General features: G+C 38.2%; 1 long non-coding RNA gene across 1 annotated transcript in view; it reads right to left on the reverse strand.

The window, feature by feature from the left end:
• Positions 1-1,236: 1,236 nt before the first annotated feature.
• LOC129145946 (uncharacterized) overlaps positions 1,237-21,559 on the reverse strand; it is a 358,080-nt gene continuing 337,757 nt past the window's right edge. Inside the window, exon 4 of the long non-coding RNA XR_008552182.1 lies at positions 1,237-1,260. This is a non-coding gene — a long non-coding RNA (uncharacterized LOC129145946). The remainder of the gene's footprint in view (positions 1,261-21,559) is intronic.

A 21,559-nucleotide genomic window follows, 5' to 3' on the forward strand; every position in this document is an offset into this window, starting at 1 on the left:
TACGTTTTATTTATCGTTGGAATAATATACTAGCTACAGGGCTTGTGCCAGCTTAAAATAGTGACTGTTCAACTGTGGCTACATATTACAATTACCTGAGGACTTTTTAAATAACCAAATATGCAGGCCATATGCTGATCTGACAGAGTCACCGTCTCTGAGGAGGGACATCAGTCTTGATCATTTTTAGAGCTCGCCAGTAATTCCAATATGCACCCCCACCACTGAAAATCAACTATCTACTTTTACTATTTCAAGTGTGGACTGAGAACCAACTAGCAAGACTGGCATCATCCAGCATCACCTTGTTAGAAATGCAGATATTTACTTTCCCCAGATCTAGTGAATCTAAATCTACATTTTAACAAGATTCTCAAGTATTGCCTATGTGATTGAGCTGCTTAAATATCTAGGGCAAAGACAACAGTACCTACCATAACACATAGCATTTATTTCCCCATAAACATAAACTCAACTACAATTTCCAGCCCCCTTTTTAGGGAATTTGATTAAGTCACAAGTAAATAAATGGGTGATACAAAATGCACTAGTTTAAAAAAAGATGGAAAAAAGATGGAAAATCCTAAATTTTTTTTTTAAATAGGATTAAGGTTGTGCTAACTTGTTTAAACATTCAAGGACACACATTTGACTTTCTTATGCCAACTCTGATTGATTGGTAGTGACTTTCTGGAGAACTGTGTTGAGAGATGACACTCTAAGATTATACAGGTTGAGATAATGCTTCAGGCAATGACAATTGTTGTGCGGTACATTTGCTGAACATGATCTAGATTTTCTTATCCAATAGTAATGCTCTTGAAAGAGTCAACCATTCCAAACATAGCTGACTGTAAGTAAGGCTACATGGCCCAGCAATAGTCCACACTCAGTAACTACTTGTTCATTTTTTCATAGACTCCTTTATTTATTGCTTCAAAAGAAATGATCAAATCCCAGTTTTATGCCTCACACAATCTGTGCTAGATGTCATGTTCTAATGGGATAGAGTGACCTTACCTTTCAGCGTAAATATACCACAGCTCCCTGCAATTCCATCAGCAAAGCAGCCTTACATCATCATCAATCATGTTCAAGGTTGATGAGGGAACTGACTTCACCGGAAGATCTTGAATACTCCACATGTCGAAGAGATGCTTAGCAGGAGCCAAAGACATGATGTTTCAATTCAAACAGCCTCTTGCTGAATTTTAAAGGACTGCAGAGTTACAGGAGCTTCAGTGTGACCTTCAGAAAAACCTTTACATGAAAACACAGTTTAAGCACAGGTTAGAAATAGTTAATGCAAAAGGAAAATATCACAAGTTATTAAGCTGCTCTATAACAAATCTGATAGGAAGAATTTTAAAGGGATGATGATTTCATCTTTTTAACACTAAGAAAGTAAAATGCCTGTAAGTGGCTATCTTTGAAGCCCCAAGTGAGAGAGATTTTCCACTTATATTCCCTTTCAGTAATAAAGAGTTGCTGGATGCACTATAGAAATGTTGTTTTTTAGTGACTGTGCCAATATACCTGGGCTTTCTTTCAAGCAGTGAGTGATTCCTTTGAATTGTGTTTCAGCCAAAAATAGGGTTACTCATAAATTACATGAATACTTTCCAGCTCATAATTGCCGGGTTCCGGGCTTGGATTTTAGTCATCAAGTCTAAGTTTTTTTATTTTCTCTAAATCTTAAATTGATATTGCCATATCCCCATTCTTCCTCCCCAGCACCAAGCACCTCCTTCATCACCTTTAAATCACACACATTCACAAAGGAATTACGCTATCAGTGTGGGTTCCCTACAAAAACTGCCTTATGATGATGAGCCATTGCTGAAAATAAGGCTTCAATTTGAATGAAATGCTTTTTCACTCCATTTTTAAAAATCCGTTAACAGTTACTGATAAATTCAGGATTATTTCTGTAGAAAAATCAGTTTACATTCAAGATAAATACATGGAAACTGACAAGCAATTAGTGGGAGATTTTTTTTTTTTGTTGTTGCTACTTGTCAGATATTTGTGGAAGATATTTTAGGAAAACTGCTTTTGATAAACAGAAAATTATACTGGTACTTCCCTCTGCCTTTCTACTTCTGAACTCTGGTATTTTTTTTCTAAAACATACAAACAATTCAGCCATTAAATATTGGCAATTAAAATAAATTAGAGGAAATTACACTTGTTCAGTAGATCATCTGTATATAGATGAACAAAATAAATTTTACCTTACAAAAATAAGAAAATTCCACTCATCTGGAACAGTAAAATTTCATCAGAGGTAGCTGATTTTCAAGTAAAAATGTTGTTGCTCTTTTAGGAAAAACAATCAACATTCAATGTGTTTTCATATATAAAGTTAATGGTGAAATGGCTACTTGGATGGCTCATTTATGGACTATCCATTTTCTACCACCATAAATTTCTGTACCTACCAGACTAAAGTTCCCTGTGGCTTACCATATTGAAAGAACATCAACAAGATGCTAAACCTCAGGGAAATACTGTGAGGATATCATGTAATTAGATGGAGGTGAAAACCAGTATGGATGTCACCAGCGTCCTAATTTTCTCCATAACTGATGCTGAGTTACACATAGATTTGTTACATGTTGAATAAGAAAATAAATTTAGGAAAAGAGAATATTATGATCATACAGATTAATCTTGTAGTTATAGTACCAATCTATAAGTAGTTCATTGACTTTCCTTAAAAATTCAATGCAAACCAAATAAAATTGAAAAAAAACTGAGTTATGTTTCTCCAGACATTTCTCCAGACATCCTTCTATCCATTCAGCTGTACGTAAGTGTCAAGCATTTGTTACACTTACAAAATTTAGTATGAAAATTTTATTTCTCTCTTCTTAGTCATGCTGAGAAGGTACAATGTCTACATCTGCATTTTATTGCCTGAGATCAGCAGGGAGCTATTAACAGGAAATGCACACTATATATTACTATAATGTGAACCCCCTAGCTGTGAACTCATACACTACAGTTTTATCTCCTGCCTAAAAGACTTGGCTAAGGGAATTTTTTTTCCCTTTATAACCGGTGCCTTAACTTGGCTCTTCAGCTCTTTACAGACATTGAGAGAAGCACAGAAACCAAAGAAAGAGACAACCCCAAAGTGGGAAACAAGCAAGGAAATGAGAATGGCATTCCCTAAAGCACAAACTTTCCACTTTTGTCCTTTTAGGGCCAAGGAAAATAACACAATGAGATGTTTTACTCTTCTAACTGTACAGGATTAAGAAACAGAGAAAAAAGAATGAATCTATTTCTTTCTTCCTTTAAAACATACCAAAAGAGAATAATACAAAGTGGCGGATTTTAAGGAAGAGTAAGAACTGTAGCCTACAAAATTTTAAGATATTGCTTTATTGTGTGCTTGACCTTGACCAGCATCAGAGTTCTTTCCTTAGCTTGCTTTATCACAGAAGTTGGAATATGTCACCAACATCTTCAAAATACAGTGCACTTTTTTTTCAGACAAACAATTAGGACATAGAGTCCAAGATGGTGAGTGTATTATTTTTTTTTAAAAATGAAGCTACTATAAACAAATTAGCACACTTGGTCACAAAATCTATTAACAAACTAATAAAGCACTACCAAAAAATGGATGCTGCTTAAATTAATATTTGGCAATTTCAATATACCGGAGTCACATTTTTTTATATAAGATTTGTCCTTCCCCATTGGAAGGATGGGTGGATGGAGCATATAGCACAGATTACAATGAGTGGATCTACCCAAACCTGCATCCAGGCTGAATAAGTGAATTTGTGTCTAGACAGTAGTAACTTAGAAGCCTACATCAAACCCAGGTTGCTCCAAAGTTTCTGAGGAATTCATAAAGTTTCTGAGGAATTCATAAAGAGTGGGATGTATACAAGTATCAGATTTAATTAAGGTGACCTATCTGCATCCCACCAATAAGAAATAGTTTCAAAAAGTTCAGGATCTTCCCAAAGTAATTTGGCAGATATCCTGATTGAAGCAGAACTTTTAATAGAATTCTAGAGCAATTATTTGAAATGAGGTTTTTATTGCATTAGATGAAGAAGATAATAATTTGTACTTTAATGCAATATTGGACTCCAAATCTTTTCAGACACTTCTGTTGCATTTCATCTGGCTCCTGTATATTGAAACCGCCAAACGTTGATTTAAGTAGCATCAGGTTTTTTCTTATGCTGTAAAATGCTAGGATAAGAAGATGTGCCAAAACAATTACAACACTCACCAAACATTTAAATTCTTATTTTAAAATAATGAATTTGGCATAGGCATGCTATTGCAGATAACCATAGCTTTCAATAATTCCACTCAATAAACTGGAGAGATTTTCTAACTCTTCCCACCTATATTAGCTACCCAGCAAAAATGAGTAAGGATGTGCTATGGGGGTGGATATAGCAGGTCAAATGACAGTGACCAGGTAGAGTACAGGACACTCTTTATGGGTTCTCACCCATGCGCAAAATTACATGACCACTCAATTTGGGAGAATAATAACAATGGGGTTTATTTAACAAATGGGAAACAAGGAGCTCTCAAGGCCACAAGTGACTGGCTATTTCACCCCAGTTAGTATCCTCGGTGTCCAAAAGTCCTAAACAAAAGACCACTTGTTTAAGACGTCGCCATCCTGTCAATGAGGCCTGGAGCTCATGGGACACTAGCAATCCCCAGGCCAGGGTCCAACTCACCGCAGCTGGAGGCACTCACAGGCAGGGCCACTGAGATGATGCCACAGCAGCCCGCAGCAAGTCTGAAGGTCAAGATGTACAGCACCAGCTGCTGGAAGAGACAGCCAAGGAGGCAGCAGCCCCAGGAACTGCCAGCTGACCAGGAGCGGTTAACAGCTCTCAGAGGTTGTAAGGGGCAGGAGGACATGGATCAGGATCTCTATGATCTGAGCAGATGGGGTGAAGAAGGAGTCCTGGAGCCCTCGGTGGCTTTGGCAGGCTTTTATTGGGATTTACCAGGAACATGGCTGGCAGGTCTCCCAGCCCCCCAGCAAGTCTTCACTCTATCTGGGTGTAGGGGGCAGGAATGGACATGGTGCAGGTTTTCTGATCTAGCAGACCGGGTAAAGGGGGAGTCAGAGTCCTCAGTGGGTTTCTGCAGGACTTTCATTGGGGTTCACCAGGCATATGGCGGGCAGGAGTGCTGGGGGGCCGGGAGGCTGGCAGGCCTCCCAGCCCCCAGCAAATCCTCACTCTAGCTGGGCTCTCTGGCCTTCTCTGCTTCAGCTTCTTCTTCTCTGCTTCTCTCTCGGCTTCTTTTTCGGCTTCTGCTGCTTCTTTCTCGGCTTCTCTTTCAGCTTACGCTGGCGTCCCCGTGACGCTGCCCTTAAAAGCCCAGTCTTAGCCCAGGTGAATCCCATCTACCTATGCCCACACCCTACTCCAGGTGCCCGCCATCAGGCATGCATTCAGCACCGCAAGGATCCATCATCTATCCTGATGGCGGGAGGGCAGAAAAGCCTGACATTTTCGTTACCCTACACTGGGCTCTCTGGCATTTTCTCGTGGCCTTGTTCTCTGCTCCTCTTGTGGTTCTGCTTCTGCTTCTCTCCTGGTTCTAGCAGCCACACTGTCTTCATGCTCTCTGCTGTTCGTTGTCACTGTACTCTGTCGCGCTCCGCCACGCTCTGCCGTAATCCTCCATCCACTCCACCGCACTCTCCCATCCTCGGCACCGCACCACCACACTGCACGCCACTGCGCCACCCTTATAACCCCCGGCCTTGGCCCAGGTGAATCCCATCTACATATACCTACACCCTACTCCAGGTGCCCGCCATTAGGCACGCATTCAGGACCGCAAGGATCTATCATTATGCCCAATGGCGGGAGGGCAGAAAAGCCTGATACTTTATTTACCTTACAGAGGTGACCCAGACACAGAGAGCCTGTCATCCATCAACAGTGCTGGGAATCACTGAACACTAGCGCTACAGCTCTTTGTGAGTTCTTGGCCCACACCAACAACAGGCTCTTTGAGACACTACGCCCGAGGCCTTCGGTGCTCCTTGCAGTCCTGTCAGGGGCAGGCCAGAGAATTGGAGCAGACGGCCCGGCCTCTATGAAGCTCTTTGGCTTCTCTGAAAAGCTTTTCAGATTCTCCTCTTTCCTCAGAGGTTAGGTGTGGATGTGTCTTTCTTTTTCAGAGGTCAGGAAGACCTGTCCTGTGAGAGAGCCTGAGAGTCCAAGATGGACCGTACCCTGCCTTACATCCTTTTTTCAGGGTTCCCCTCCGCCCCACGCCCCCACACACAAAATTCCGATTGGACCATTTTCAATCCCATGGCTAACTGGACCATTCACCTATCGGTTCATAGCTCGCACCTGATCGGTGCATTCCACAGCCCACTGAATCCACGGGCCTCTCTACTGCCTGCAGCTGGAGGGAGCCACAGTGCTGGAGCTATGGGGACAATGATCCTCCCTACAGCCCTAACCAGGGGCTGCATGCCCTGGGGTGGCATGGTAGGAGAACCACTGCCTTCAGGCATCACTGCAGCCTGAGCCTTAGTGGGGCCACTGGTGGCAGGTGGTAAAATGTCCTCTGCCATTTGCAGTGCACTCGTTTTGGGGCCAAGCGCCAAAACCCCAAGGGGTGGGGGCGACTCCAGTTTCACATGATATTAATTAAAAAAACTAGAACCGGGCCTCCCTGGTGGCGCAGCGGTGGAGCGCTGGGCTGTGAGGCTGCCCGCAGCCTCTGCAGCGATGGTTCGATTCCTGGCCGCCGGCAAGGGTCCCACATGGCGCAACAGACCTCTCCTGCCACGCCCACTGCTCCCCTCAGCAGTGTATTTCGTCAGTCTGCCTGTTCTGCTTCCCCGCTCTGGTGAATTCTCTCACCCTCCTGTGCTTCTGACCGTACCCAGTGCTTGTATGTATGTATAAATGAATGAATGAATGAATGAATGAATGAATGAATAAATAAATAAATAAATAAATAAACTAGAACCACTAAGCCACCACAGCATGCTTCTTGGAGATTAAGGAGAAGGATTAGGGTCTCAAGAAAAACCAGGGCCTCCCCTGGTGGTGCAGGCGGTTGAGCACAGCGCTATGAAGCTGTCCGCAGCCTCTGCAGCGTGGGTTCGATCCCCGCCGGCTGGTGAGGGTCCCACATGGTGCACAGACCTCTCCTGCTGTGTCCGCTGCTCCCCTCAGCAGTGTATTTCATCAGTCTACCTGTTCTGTTCCTAGCTCTGGCTCTGGTGAAGTCTCTCACCCTCCTGCACTTCTGACAGTACCCAGTGCTTATATAAATAAATAAATAAATCTTTAAAAAAAAATTCAGATGAGTAGATGTCAGATTGTGGAACAAGAGGGTTCTGACTATAATTCATTGATAATGAGATCTGACTAGACAGGAAACTTATAAGATAAAATATATGATACTAAATGCTCTCAACATAACTAAATTGAAATATATTGCCTTCATGCAACAGTATAATTTATATTGACCCTTCAATATAAGATACAATTTTAAAGAAATTGATAGTCAAGTATTTTTTGATGCACTATAGATTTCCATTTTAAGTTCTTTAATAAGCATTTATTAAACTGATTAAACACTATTATAGGTGAAACAAACCAAAAGAGAAACTTATATTTTTGTTGTACTAAAACTTTTACTTAAAAAATAACTTTTACGGGCCTCCCTGGTGGCACAAGGGGTTAAGACACAATCTATGAAGCTATCCACAGCCACTGCAGCTTGATCCCCAACCAGGGAGCCACCCACATGGCTCAGCAGACCTTTCCTGACTTGTCCATTGCTCCTCAGCAGTGTATTTCAGTAGATCTGCCTGTTCTGCTTCCTGCTCTGTCTCTGGTAAATCCTCTAACCCCCCCACCTCTGGCCTGTACCCCAGTTCTTGTATGCATAAATAAATAAATCTTTAAAAAAATAACTTTTACTATATGAATCCTCACTAAGTGATAGTCTGATTCTGTTAAAATTCAGACTTTTTTTATGCCCTCCCGCTGCTGAAGTGGATGCCTGGAGTCAAGGGGTGTGGGAAGGGGCACATGTGCCTCTGGGCCCAGGGAGCATGGGCATGTGCAAGTGAAAGTGTGGGCACCTGTGTGGAGAGGCCAGACATACCAGGGCAGCGACTATTAGGACCATCCCAGGCAAGACCATTAGGCAACACAAGTCTGAGAATGCCAAAGAGAGGCCAGAGAAAAAGTGCAAAGATTCATGGGGGGCTGGGAGGCTCAGTAGCCTGCCTGTATCTTGCCCCCACATCCCAGGCCCACACCTGCTTCATTGCATACCAGCCTCCCTGCATACCAGCATCTGTTGCACACCAGCCTCCCTGTCTGGGGTGCCTGTGTACCTGGTTCCCCGAGAGAGCATTAAAGGCCTGAAAAGTGCATCAAGGGTTCTAAGACTCTCTTGATTCCTCTGCCTGAATCGACAGTCAACCTACCCTGTGCATGTTTGCACTAGAGTTTTAAAAATGTACATTTTTAATTGCTGCTGTAACAAATTACCACAATCTTAGTGGTTTAAAACTACACAAATAATCATTTTATAATTCTGTATGAAGGTCAAATGTCTAGCATAGGTCTCACAGGGCTAAACTGAAGATTTCAGCAGGGTTGCCCTCCTTTTGGGAGAATGTAGAAGATCCATTTCCTTGCAGTTGTGGAACTGACTGAGATCCCTGTTTTCTTGCTAGCTGTCAACTGAGGGTAACTGCCAGTTTACAAAGACCAGTCACATTCCTTGGCTTACATCCACCTTCCGACATCCTCAGAGCTAGTAACAACGGGTTGGGTCCTTCTCGCTTCACATCTCTCCGATATACCTTTCTTCTAAGTGTTTGTATGACTGAATTAGATTCATCCCAAAGTCCTTAATCACATCAGCCAACTCTGTTTGCTTGTTTTTAAAGATTTATTTATTTATGCATACAAGAGCTGGGGTGTTGGCGAAAGGTGAAGGGGGTGAGAGGATTCACCAGAGAGAGTGCGGAGCAGAACAGGCAGATGTACTGAAATACACGGCCGAGGGGAGGAGCAGGTGAAACAGGAGAGGTCTGCTGCACCATGTGGGTAGCTCCCTGGCCTTGGAACAAACTCATGCTGCAGTGGTTGTGGACAGCTTCATTGTGCTGCGTCTTAACCCCTTGCACCACCAGGGAGGCCCAGCCAAGTCTATTTTGTCAGGAGAGCAAATTCACAGGTTCAGATGATTAGGAGACTGAGTCTTCCTAACGCAAAAGCACTATGAAAATATAAACTTTCTCTAACATCCAAAGGGCTTCTTACTGGAGAACATGAACTGGAACATAAGAAATACTTTAATTCTCTTACAAACAATTTAATGACATTGAATTTTTGCTTTGTTCTTTCAGTTTGTTTTTTTTTTTTTAAATGTTGAGTTTCTGATGAAAGAGATTTTGCAAGTGTTATTTCTTCCTTCAGCCATGGTCTATTCCCCATCACAGATCCCACTTATCCCTCAATGCTGACTCAAATATTGGTTCCATGAGAAGTTTTCTTTGATTATCTTAGCCCAAAGAGACCCTTCATTCTTCTGAATTCCTTTACAATTTAGGACAACTGTTTCATCCATTTATCCAAATGTGCATACATTTATCATTCATTCAAACTACTATTACCTCAACTTGTTTTCAAATCTTTTTTTTTTTTAAAGATTTATTTATTTATTTATACAAGCACTGGGTACAGTCAGAAGCGTGGGAGGGTGAGAGAATTCACCAGAGCCAGAGCAGAGAGGAGAACAGGCAGACTGACGAAGTACACTGCTGAGGGGAGCAGCGAGCGGCAGGACAGGTCTGCACGCCATGTGGGACCCTCACCGGTGGTGGCCAGGGATCCAACCAGTGCTGCAAAGGCTGCAGGCAGCTTTGCAGCCCAGAGCTCAACCGCTGCGCCACCAGGAAGGCCCTGTTTTCAAATCTTGATCAATGTTGTATTCTGAAGGAGGTAATAATTCCTTTAGAAATAGCTCTCTTCTTTACTAGACATAAGTGAGCCTGAATGCAGAAATCTTAGCTTATATATCATGTACCCATGCTATTAGTATTGCATATAGGAATTCATTAATTTTTTGTTGGATATATAATTACTAATATAGAAACTGATATAAATTTCAAAAAAAGGTTTTACTTCATTTTGTTTTAATCTGCTTCAAAATTAACTGAAGTATTATCCTTACTAAAAGACTATCTGCTATAATTTATTTTCTAAAATCAAAATCCCCAAGATTTGAAAGAAACATTATAGACATTTGGATATAAGGAAAAGAAATTTCCTCCCTCCTACCCTTACATTTCCATGCATGTTTTAAGAAACTTAGATTGAATAGTTACAGTTGTAAATTTTAGTCTTTTTGTCTTCTAAAAATTGGAAAAAAGAATCACAACATAGCAAGAAATGTATAGGATTAAATAATCATCAACCATGTGTGTGTGCTGGAATTGACCATATTCATGCCAAAAAGGTGGTAAGAAATAAATAAAATTACAAAACACCAAAATGAAGAGTATAAAGAAAAATGATAGTTTGTTCTACTTTAATTCCAAAACAATTCAAAGGAACATTTTTTTTTTCTTTTCCATTTATGTTAGAATTCTAGATTCTAAGCACCAGAGGGAGAATTCCACAAGTACAAGTTATCACTATGGCTTTTGAGAACCATTTCTTGATATGGATGGGTAAATAAGGATTTAAGATTTTACTTTTATATCAATTAGTCACATACTGGACAATTAAAAATAATAGGAGAACATCTAAATATTTGTGACTATACTAGAATGAAGCATTTGGTATACGAGATTGAAAAGAACATCGCTTTTAAATATTGAAATCAGGGGCCTCCCCGGTGGCGCAGCGGTTGAGCGCTGGGTTGCGAAGCTGCGCGCGGCCTCTGCGGCGCCGGTTCGATCCCCGGCTGCTCCCTGGCCACCGGAGGAGGGTCCCACATGGCGCGCAGACCTCTCCTGCCTCCCGCTGCTCCTCTCAGCAGTGTACTTAGTCACTCTGCCTGTTCTACTCTCCGCTCTGGCTCTGGTGAATTCTCTCACCCTCCCGCGCTTCTGACTGTACCCAGTGCATGTATAAACAAAACAAACAAACAAACCAGCAAACAAATAAATAAAGCATGCCTCTATAAAAAAAAAAATAAAAAATAAATAAATATTGAAATCATTCATTCTTCAGTAATTCAGTGACATATTTGCATATTTGTCATATTCTACTGAAAATACAAAGATAAAGTAAATGCAGTTATGTTCTCAATAATTTCATAAACTACTGTGGTTTCAGTAGAATTAATGTATACCAAAGAATATGAAATCATGAGGTTTGTCATAAATTATCACCAAAAATTTGTTTTGTCCACCATGAATACAGAAAACACATGTACCTTGAAACACTTACTATTTTAACTATTTTAATTGCCCTTAAAATATGTCCATGTGATATCATGGGTCCTAATTTGAGACTCCCAAAATGGGGTTCCTACACTTGAAGAAATAACTCAGACAAGTCCTAGTGCACTACAGTCATTTGATGTGGATTCAGTGACACTATTATTAACAAAAGGTGGCTGCAAGCCTTTCTTTGCAGCCTAGTAAGTCCACCTGCTGACACTAAAAATACAATCAGGTAAAAATTTCACAAAAGCAACAGCTGATGTACAAACATAGAAACAGCTTTTATCATTTTATGACTTTTAATTTAGTAGAAATCTGCAGTTTTTCCAGCAAACTTTTAAGAACTTTCTCCATTGTTTTCTTTATTACCATGTTACTAATGCAAAATGTGGTGTCAAACTGATTCTTTATTCATTTGCAAGCCATCTACTTTTTATCCCAGTGTAAATTTTGAATTTTTCCTTTGTCTTTGATGTTCTTAAATTTGACTTTAATGCTGCTAGGAATGAGGGTTTCTTACTAATCCACCCTGGCACTTTGATCCCTTACAATCTGAAGTTTCATGTCCCTCTGCACTTTTGGAATATACTTGTCCACTATTATTTAAATTTTTCATACTCATGATTTTTCTTCTACTTTCTTTGTGAAACTCCAAATAAAAAGATTCTGACTTCTCCACATCAGTTCTCCATATTTCATATGGTCTTGATATTTTTCTCTCTTTATGTGTTCCCAATTTCTTCATGGATATTTCCTCAAAATGATCTTCAAGCTCCTTTTGTTTGTTTGTTTTTTTTTCCTCCATATCCTGCTTTATATATTTACTGAATTCTTCATTTGAAAAACTAAATTTTGAAAACTCATTCTTCTTTTCGAACTATATACTGGTAATTTATCCTTTGTCCGAGATGTTTTCATCTCATACTTATAAAAAATCCCATTATATATTTGTATGTGTGTGTGTAAATGCTGTGTTTTCATTTTCTTTTTATTTCATCAATTCTGGCTCTACCAATTTCTCTCAGTCATAGTTCTTGAATGCAAAAAATAATTTGTGATATTGTCCTGTGAGATCACCTAAATTCCTTTGCATTATCAAGTCTATCCCAGGGAGTAGGTTTGGGGCAAAAATCTAATATCTGTACTCAGTGTATACAATCCATGTTCATACATATTATGTGCCAGAACTCAAGTATATGTATAAGCAAAGCACCAATTTTATATATCGTTGGGTTATCCAACTTGTGGCTGAGCTTGTTGTGATTGCAGCTCTGAGCTTGGACTCACTGAGGACAATATGGGAAGAGAAGAGGGTTCAGCAGAATCCTCTACCCCATGTCTATGCCACCTAACCATCTCCTATACAGGGCTTTATTTTCCACTCTATATCATTACTGTCCCCCTAAGATCTCCCACATATCTTGCTTTGCTTACTAGTTTAGTCAGTCTGTGTTCTTTCCTCCATCATCTCTAATATTGGATGAGTAGGAGTAATCCAACAGTCCTCATAACAAATGCAAGTGTAACAAAGATTATTAATGTCTCCATTAGAAGGACAGAGCTAAACATTTCTGCAATTAATAAAACTTAGAATATGAATGGCAACCAGAGCACTAGAGCAAGAAATATACATCCCTGCATATGGAACATATGGAACAAAGAGCATAGAATACAAAAGAGAACTTTCAATCCTGTTAACTCAAGCAGAAGACCCCCAGCTTCTCAAGCTTAAAATATCAACTGATTTTGTTGGCTCCATAAAGTTTCGTGTTAACTAATTCTTCAGGTTGATTTTATAGACACAAACCTAGATTAAAAACTGAGAATTACATTCAAGATTCTGGTGCCCAGATTTGGCAGTCAAATGACCAATTTCCCTCAACAAATTGGGACTGTTTGTTGTATTCTTGTTAGAATTCTCTTTCATTTTTACTTTATTATAATTAGTCTTTTTCCTGGTCCCTTATTTAGGTTTTCTAAATTCCTGCTATGAGTGAGACCATCTGGTATTTTTCTTTTTTATTTCTGGCTTATTTTGCTGAGCATGATCCCCCTTCCAGCTCCATCCATGTTGCTGCAAATTGCATGAGTTTATCTTTTTTGAATGCTGAGTAATATTCCATTGTGTATATATACAACAAGGAACTGTACAACAAGCAACTATAAACCAGAGACACACTACAGGGCAAGGAGGAGGGAGTAGGATCAAAACAAGGCGGGGGCAGTGGGAATTGTATGGGTACTATAACAAAGATGAAAATGCATACATTGTGCAAAAATGTAAAATGATGTAAAAATATATATAAAATTTTAAAAAATAAAAAATAAATTTAAAAAAGGAATTCTCTTTCAGTTAAAAGAAACTGAAGATCCATATAAAGTGCCTCAGGAGAAGAATAACTGTGGTTGTCTTGCCATAGGATTCAGGTGACCTCATTGATCTAGCAAATCTGATTGTCCCCACCCACCAAATATGTTGATTGATCACTTACTATGTGTCAAGAATTCTGCCATCACCAGATTGGAGCAGTGCATTAAATGATTGTTTTCATTCTTCTATTTGCTCATGGGGACTGGCCCCTCATAATTTGTCTTTATATCTCACTATAATTCAATTGATCAATTAACACTACCCTAGGCATTTTTAATTCAGATTCCCAGAAGACTATGATTTACTGATTTGTGTTCCCAGAAGACTATGATTTACTGTCACCAACACAAATTGGTGACTCCTAGATCCAGAGCAATGTCATGTCCAACATGTCATGGATAGAAGTAGTCAACATGGCTAGTAGAGAACTTCATCCATAGTAGAAGTGGTGCATGAAACACATCCCAGTGGAAGAGGTAAAATGTGGGAAAATGGTATGAACATGAATAGTACTGATGATGTTCACAACAGGCCTCCCTAAGATGCTTAGAAAGTCCTCCTCAGGTCATGCACCTTTGCATATGTGTTATTTTGAACTGAGGTTAATTGAAGCCCTAGAGTTTTAGAAAAAATTATTACCCAAATAACCTAAATGAATTTAGGTTGGTGGCACAATCCAGATGTAGGTTTATCTTTAGACATGATCTTTCTTTTGGAGAAATGTATCTATGTGTCAGAGCAACATGTGCCCACACAATATTGGTTTTATGAGTCATTCTTTCCTTATCACGTGAATTCCCATACTCTGTCTTGATGCACCAAGTTCCTCCCCTACTCCTTACTTTAGTATATATAACTGTTTTACTGAAATTCAAATCCTCATAATCTATGTAGATTCCCTCTAAGTACCTAAATAAATTCATCTTTTCTCCTGATAACCCATTATGAGAAGAATCCAGGGGTTGGAGGAAATGTCCTCTCTATACCTATAGCTCCTTTCTATTACAGCATAGTCTACTTTTCAAAAGCCCCTAAGAATGAAAGTCAGACAGTATGCTATATTCCTTAACAACTGATAGTTTATAGTGCATTAATTCATTAATGTAGATTTTTATTTCACATATTTTCATTTAATCTAGAGAAAAGACAAGCCCAAAAAACAAAGACATCAGTGTAATCAGTTCATGAATAAGTGATCTAGACCTCAGAACAGAAAAAGCAAAATAGTGTACTCAGATTTTTTTCTTTTTATTAAATAAAACTTGTAGAATACTTTTCTTAAGAAAAATGATTTAAATCTGCTTTGCATTGTATTGTAAATAATTGAGATATCGATAACAGTATGTCCAGTTGATCATGGAAATCCAAAGCACAAATGCTGCTAAATGAATTTCAAAAGATAGTTTCACATGAAGAAAGAAGTGATTCACCTTCCTATTTGATTTATAACACAAAAGGTCCTTCTCCACCTTCATGCAGGCCACTATATATTAGCATATAAAATCCATCACCAATTTTAAAAACCACATCAGAGAGAGTGACATGAATAAAAATGCAGGCAACACAACACCAGATCAAGTCATGACTTGATTTGGTAATACTTTGGCTAGAACCTTCTCTAAAATAGTTTTTATGTTCCTTTTGGTGTAATTTTCAGTACTTCACTCATTTTTATGCTGGGTTGAATGAACAAAAAAGAAGGATCAAATTAAAAGATGGAAGAAAACAATTTTAAGTATGTGTCAATTCAATTTAATGTTTTTAAGCACTAATTTTTTGTGAGGTTTAGAACTCAGAACATACATGCTAAAAAAGACAAGCTACAGTTCTCAGCTTCTTGTAATATTTCTTCATTTGTCAGTCTGTAGGGATTTCATCATTTAAATTATGTAGTCAGTTCAATTCAATTTTTTTAAAGCAAATATCAAGTGAATCTCTTAAGGAAGTAGTACTAGTGAGTTATAGGAATATTTGTCTAACCATTAAATTTATCACAGCATTTGCCCAAAGGGAAAAACTAAATCACTGCATGCCTACATAAGTTACTTAGTTTTGCATTTAGGATGCAAAATTACATAGATAAATTTGACTTTTCCAAGTTATTACAACACACTAGCACCTATACTCACTAATTATCACCATAAAATTATAAACATAACTTTAATTCCAATATGTATTATTTTGTGACTGCAAATCAGGGTGTTCAATATGAAGTAGCAGTAGTGGCAGCAGTGGTACAAAGTGATAGAGGGGAAAAAGAAAGAGCAGCAGAAAAATAATGAAAAATTTATTTGGTGGGGAGGAAATGTCGAGCAAAATCTCCAAACTCAACCAAAATGAACGAGGGAGCAATGGAATAATCAAGACCAGTACCCAACAGACCTAGAACAAAGCAATGACTCAGTAATCAAAACTGGAACGGAACGCTGCAACAAAGTTAAAAGCATAGCACATGTGATTCCATGCTGAGCCATAAAATGTTGATGTGAAAAATGCTTATGTACTCTTTGCTTGAGGCTAGGATTGGTTTTAGGGACCTAGGAAAAAAAATTTAAATTCCCTGCTGTGAAGAGAGGAGAGGTATACAACCTAGGAAATTAGTGTGACCTGACATTTAAAGTACTATCAGGCTGTATTTATAGATACTACTCAGAATACTTGTGTTTGTTATATCTGTGCACCCTAAATTCCTTTAAATGGAAGTTAAACAAAACAAATCATAAAATCTAGGTTTTTTTCATCAATTCAGAGGTTTTGAATTTTGCAAAAGTACACTAACAGTAAGCATTCTCATTGGGGGCAATATCACCTTCCAAAAGGCAAAACTTGATTCTTCAGGACTGAAAAAAAAATCACTCTTTTTATACAATACATAAATAGATATAAAGTATAACTGTAGTACTGAAATTTTATTCGGTAGCGTTATAGACTGAAAGTCTGTCTCCCTATCAAAGCTAATATGTTGAAATGCCTAATCCCCAACAGAGATGGAATTTGAAGGCACAGTTTTGAGGAAATGATTAGGTCATGAAGGCAGAGCCCTCATCAACAGACATAGTACCCTTATAAAACAAAAGAGGTGTGCTCCCTCACACCGTCTACCATGTGAGCTAACAGCAAGAAAATGAGGAGGTGACATTCTGTAAATCAGGAAGTTGACCTTCTCCAGGCATCATATCTGGTGGTTGCTTGATTTTCAAATTTTCAGTCTCCAGAGCATGCGAGAGATCAACCTCTTCTGTTTATAGCCACATATTCAGGGGTATTGTATTATAATAGCCTGAATGGACTAATATAGGTGGTGACAGTTAAAAAAAGATTTTATCTTAAAAAATTCTTTATGAAGGCAATATAAAAAAAAAAGTTTGCAGTACTAATATATGAATTAGTCCTCAGGCATAAAGTCATATAAATAAACTAAAATAGATCATAAAATAAATGAATTCATAACAGCATACATACAATTGATAATGTTAAAATTATTAAAAGCTAATGATAAACAACTTTAAATATCTTCTTATTGAATTGAATTGTGCATTTAAAACTATAATGATCTAGCAAAAATTCTGTTATTGGTAACAAATGATTTGAGTTTTGCATTCTGTAACACTGCTTTCAATAAGCATTTTGCTTAGACAAAGTTTTAATGAGCAAGTATGCTTCTCAAAAGAGCTTAATATTTATTCTCTTAAAGTAAACAGTTTTTTAGATACATTTAAAGGAATCTGAACTAAGATGGTATCAGAAGAGTTTCTTTGCTGTGCTCCCAAGAGGATTTTCTAATGATTAACTTGAGAAACACGACATCCAGAGACTCCCATAGCTAGGTGTGAAACTGGAATATTCCTGAATACCAGAGACCAGTACAGGCTGCATGAGAAAGAAAATGGAGGAGACTCAATCATTGAACAAGAGGTGGGTGGAAAAAAATGCCTGAAGTCTGTGATCTGAGACTGGATGCTACAGTATAGACAGTGGAGATGCTACTCAGCCAGAGTTCCTGGGGAGGAGAGAGTAGAATGGTGTGAGGGGACATAACCTTGACTGAGGGGAAATACATGTGGAGGAGCTGGGGTGCTACCCACAGGCTGGATGGCTCACCAGTAGAAAGAAAAAAGACAGTGGGCTGGACTACACTACTACTGATCCACTCCTCAGAAATGGTACAGACCTCATGAGCACAGTCAACACTAAGACTTTGTGAGCACCAACAGCACAAAGAATACACAGTTTTAGGTTTTCAACCTCAGACAGAAAAGATATCAACAGTACCACAGATACCAACCAACCCTCCCCACCAGCACATTTGCACCAGCAACTGAACCCCTTCAGGCCCCCTCCACCCTACTACTCAGAAAACTGTGTAAACAGATTTCAGTACTTGCAGAAGCTGACAAAGTTTAAAAAATTAAAATCAAATAAAACCACAGAGCCACCTGCTGGGAAAAAAGAAGTAATTCATCTCTCTAAGTTACTTTAAGAAACACATTAAAAAAAAAAAAAATGGGGAGCTCTTAAGTGAACCAACTATACTCCAAACATAATCATAGGTTAAAAGTAAGTGGTTGGAAAACAATCTTAAAAGAAAATGGGACCCAAAGAAGCCAAAATTAGGAAACATAAAATAGACTTCAATCTAAAAAAATAAAGGGTTGGGCATTATATAATGATTAAGAGATTCTTATATCAGGAAGAAATAACATTCATATATATATATATATATATATATATATATATATATATATATATCAAATAAAGGAATACCAAGATGTGTAAGGCAACTATTAAAAAATCTGAAAGAACAACAAAACATTGGCAGCAACATGAATAGTAGTAGGGGATTTCAATGCTACTCTTTCATCAAGGGACAGATAAACCAAAGAGAAAATCAACAAGGAAACAATAGCTCTAAAAGAGGAATTAGACCACATAGAAGTAATAAGACACTCACACAGCACTCAAAAAGTTGGGATAGAAAGAACATACCTTAACATAATAAAGACTACATTTGACAAACCCACAGGTAACATCATATTGGTGAAGAATTGAAATCTTTCCCTCTAAGACAAGGGTGTCCATTTTTACTCCAATTCTTCAACATAGTATTGAAAGTCTCATGTAGAACAAATGGCCAGAGAAATATATAAAATGAATCCAAATTGGAAAAGGAAAATGACCAATATTTGCAGGTCATATGGTAATATAAATAGAAAATCTTATTTTATTTTTTTTATTTTTTACCTCTTTTTTTTATGATTTATTTATTTATACAAGCACTGGTATACAAGCCAGAGGCATGGGAGGGTGAGAGAATTCACCAGAGATAGAGCAGGGAGCAGAACAGGCAGAAGGACCAAAGTACACTGCTGAGGGGAGCAGCAGGTGAGACAAGAGAGGTCTGCCGTGCCATGTGGGTATCTCCCTGGCCAGCAGGGACTCCAACCGGCACTGCAGAGGCTGTGGACAGCTTCACAGTGCTAAGCTCAAACTGCTGTACCACCAAGGAGACCCCATGTTCATTTTTAAACAATATTTGCTTCCCCCACCCCCTCAAGTTTAATCCCCACAGAGTTTCCTTCACCAACACGCCGTGCACCATCACCTAAGTTCCCTGTGCTCCTCCCTTCCTCCCTCTGATCCCTCTCCCTACTCCTTCCCTGCAGTATAGCCTCCACCAGAAAACTAGTGAAAACCATGAATCAGTACAGTAAATTGACAGCCTACAAAATCAATATGCAAGAAAATGGTTGCATTTCTGTTTGCAAACAATGAAATAGAAAAAAAAAAGAAAAGAATTTCACTTATAATTATATCAGAAAGCATTAAATACCTTGGAATAAACTTAACAAAGGAGGTAAAAGACCTATACTTGAAAACTGTAAGGCATTAACTAAAGACATTGTGAAAGACACAAAGAAATGAAAAGGTACGCTCTGCTCATGAATTAGAAGTATTGGTATTGCTAAAATGGCCATCTTACCCAAAGCAATATACTTATCAAAGTTTTAATGGCAATCTTCAAAGAAATAGATTTATTTGAAATTACATAAGACCCTGAGTAGCCAAAGCAATTCTGATGAAACTAATGTTATACTCCCACACTTCAAAATCATTCTGCAAAGCTATTGTAATCAAACAGTATGATAATTTGAATTAAAAAATGTATACAGGTCAATGGAATAGAATTGTGAGTCTAGAAATAAGTCCACAGCTATATGATCAAAGGCTTGCATGCTCTAGGAATAGATGCCTAATGGCAGTTTCACTAAGATTCTCTGCATTCAACAGAATTTCTGAGCTGAATAACTTGTAGAAGTCAAAACTGATTTAAGTGAAGGGTGGTTCTCAAGAGATTAAAGATCAATTGTCTTGCTCAATAGAGTAAGAACATCAATAAAGGATGACATTTAGATTATCTTTATTTGCAAGGAGTATCTTCTACAAATGAAACCTTTGCTCCTGTGGAATAAAATGAATAGTAGATTTTCCCTTTCTTTTATATGAAAGAGAAAAAAAAGAAGGAAGCGATGTAGGGAATGAGAGAAAGAGGGGGGGAGATAGGAAAGAGTGCATCATCTAGAAGATGCTTGCAATTTAAGATTGTGAATAGCTGTAAACTTTTCATCAAAAAGTTCTTCAAGTAAATTAAAGGACAATTTAATTAAATATCTTATTAAGAAACCATATCTGATTTAAACCACAAAATTGAAGAATTTGTTTCTTTTTTTCATTCACAATGTATTCTCAAATATATATGCATTCTGTACTTGGAAAATTTGGTCATAATTATCACCAGAAGTTCAACAAACATGGAAGGAAATAGGAATGATTAATTAACAGAAATTAGTGCATTATCAATTTATTGTGTTGCTCTAATTCAGAGTAATATGAATGAAATATTTACTTTGATTTTCTCCTAACTACCTAAAATGGGCTTCCATAAATGAAGGCTCATAGTTCTTTAAGAGTCATCACCACAAGATGATTCAGTTATTTTTGAACAAGAGGAAAGAAGAAAATAACCAATTTGGGGAAAAATTGTTTTAATACAAATCTGAGTCCTATTGAGACTCTCTTCCCTAGTATATTAGGTTTGTTGACCACAAAATAGCACAGTTGCTGAATCAAAATTACTTAACCAAGAATTCTAGGTCAAAATTAGCTATTTTACTGAACTTGGTCATTCATGCAATTTATTTTAGAAGTATGTTTTGCCAAGCACTGTGACATCTCCAAATCCATACATAGTAATCATTTTTAAAGAGATGGAAACAAAAGTATACTTAATTTTCCCTTACAAAATTCCTGTCACTTTTTGAGGATAGGGAAAGTATAGGGAAGAAAACAAAAATACAAGTAAAATAGTAGCCCTTGCTTTCCAGCCCACCCCAGAAGTTCTAGGGAACAGTCAGGCCATTTTCAATCAGAGGCAAGTTGGAAATGGGTTGCTTTAATATTGTGTGCGCATCACTTACCATATGCCTGTTTCTACAGCTCTAGCTTCTGGTCATAGTTAAACTCAACTTCACTGATAATCTTTAAACCTGTAACTACCATCTTCAAATATTTCCAGAACTTTTTGCATTTTTGTTCTTGATTTTTTTCCCTTTGGCTTCCTTGTTTCATTTGCCTTTTCTCAAAGTATGGAACGACTACATCTGCCTCTTTTTGAAAAATTCTGACTTTTAATATATCACTATATCTAAATCAGAGTCAGTAGTTGTTCAGAGGTCTCCCTA

The sequence above is a fragment of the Talpa occidentalis genome, unplaced genomic scaffold (assembly GCF_014898055.3).
Source record: "Talpa occidentalis isolate TD23 unplaced genomic scaffold, MPIMG_talOcc4v2.1 talOcc4.16, whole genome shotgun sequence".
Taxonomy (NCBI): domain Eukaryota; kingdom Metazoa; phylum Chordata; class Mammalia; order Eulipotyphla; family Talpidae; genus Talpa; species Talpa occidentalis.